This window comes from Vicia villosa, unplaced genomic scaffold (genome assembly GCF_029867415.1).
Source record: "Vicia villosa cultivar HV-30 ecotype Madison, WI unplaced genomic scaffold, Vvil1.0 ctg.000580F_1_1, whole genome shotgun sequence".
Taxonomy (NCBI): Eukaryota; Viridiplantae; Streptophyta; class Magnoliopsida; order Fabales; family Fabaceae; genus Vicia; species Vicia villosa.
Genome location: NW_026705265.1, coordinates 844,605 through 846,779, shown reverse-complemented (window position 1 = coordinate 846,779; position 2,175 = coordinate 844,605).

Sequence of the window (2,175 nt, the reverse complement as noted above, 5' to 3'; positions counted from 1 at the left end):
CTTGATGTTGTATAGTTAGATCCAAGGTGGAGATTTGTGAGATATTGGATCGAACTCTAGTATGGTCGAAGAGTAGCTTTCTGGTTCGACAGTTCGACAAGGTTAAGCATGAAGTCGAAGGTTGTTCACATGCTGGTGTCAAAGTGTGCATGCTGTAGTCGAAGATGGGTCGAGCATGCAAGTGTCGAAGATGCTAGGGTTGTTAGCATGTTAAATTAGGTTTTAGTGTTTAAACCCTAATTTGTTAAGTTAGCTTGTTTGTTAAGTTGGTTTGTGTAATGGGCCTTGTGGCAAAAGCCCATTAGTTAGTATGTTAGGTTCTATTATAAATAGCATACTAGTCTCTCATCATTGCTAAGCTGCAAATCCTAATTTAGGTTGAGAGAGGTTATTTGTTATTCTTGTAAACTTGTAATCTTGTTTTCTAAGAGAAAGTAAAAGAATAGCAGTTATAACCAATTCTTGTGTTCTTCTTCTTCCTTGTTCTTTATTCTTCCCTTGCATTATACTTTGTTCTTGGCATCGAATTCACAACAACTTTTTAATGTTATAATTTGATTTATAATATATATTATTAATTATAGTTAATTTTATTATTTAGACTAAGGAATTGAATAGACCACCTCTGATGACCGAGCTGGTTATAAAGACTCGAACAAAGAAAACGGGGGTTTTGTCGACGATCGTACACAAAAAGCTTAGGTAAGTTATTTAATTTACGTTGTTCATATTTTTTTTATTTATTGGCAACCTTTGTGGCGTGATTTTCACGTGGCATGTGAGATGTTGTTGCATGAAAATCATGTGGCAACTTAAGTTGCGGCGTGAAAATCACGTGGCTATTTTTCATATATTATTTAAGTAAATTTAATTTCATTTAAATTATATTTAACTTTATTTTTTATTGTATGTGTAGGAAGATTATCACACATTGCTTTTACGATTTATGAATATTAATCCTCTGTTTACTCCGAGACCGGGAGAGCCACTTCATCCAGATGTTGACTTTTATATTTGAAGTGAAGTCATTGGTGAAAAGTGGCCTAACAGGTGTTTTTTTTGTTGGTGGAAATTTGGCAGGCACCTTGAGACGTGATGATAGAACTCTATATCAAAGAGTTATTGACGGGGAAGGAGGTTCACGTCCATTAAATTTGACACCGGAACACCGAGAAACCGTAAGACAATTGACAGTAAATGAGGCGAGACGCGAGGCGGCGAAACGTGACGCGAATTTGAAGGCCCAAATGAAGGCAATGCAGAGTGAGCATCTGCGGAAAATGGAGATCATGGCGAAGAGGCAATCTGATATGGAGGCGCAAATGCGGCAGTTTATGCAATCGTTTGGTGGAAACTGTCAAAACGTGGGTATGTTGATTTCCCGACCCAGACTGATCGTTGATTTAATTTTATTTTTATTTTATTGAAGTTTTAAGACCATAATTTGAGTGTTTATGTTGGTTCATTCATATGCGTGTTATGTATTTGAATGTTTTAATTTGATCATGTTTTGCTGTTAGGAAATGTGACATCCTATTCTCTTGTTTTTATTATTATACTTTGATAATTGAATTAAAATACCGTGGGTAGAAGTGGGGTGTTACACCGTGTACCAACTTTGAAAACCATCATTACCATACATCCACAAGTTGAATCAACCAACCTTGAAAAAATTACCTCAATATCCTCAAGCTATTCAAAACAAGCTTAAAGACAAACACAAATCAAACACATTAAAACAATTATTATTCACAAATTATAAGACAGAATGAAATCGTCTAAACAAATTTAAAAGTGATAATTTGAATTTTAAGAACTGGTCCGAGTTAAATTTGTTTAGACAATTGCATTCAACTACTTAAACTAATACTAAACAACATTGGTGGAGTGAGAAAAAAGAATGGAGCCAAGTGACACAAATAGAAGTCACTGGCAGAAAACAAAGAGCGTGCTAAGCGAGCACAGAGTGTGCTTAGCGAGCTAAAAAAATGAAAAAAAAAAGCAAGTTGTTGCATTTTCACCAAGCCTCCACTACACCAACAAACCTACACAATCAAAAACACAATATATATACGTAATATAAAACTGTTGGTGTGTGTCTCCCACTAAGCAATTGTTTTAGGTCATAAACTCAACGCTATTATTTACAAACAACTATGTTGTTTTGAATGAGCC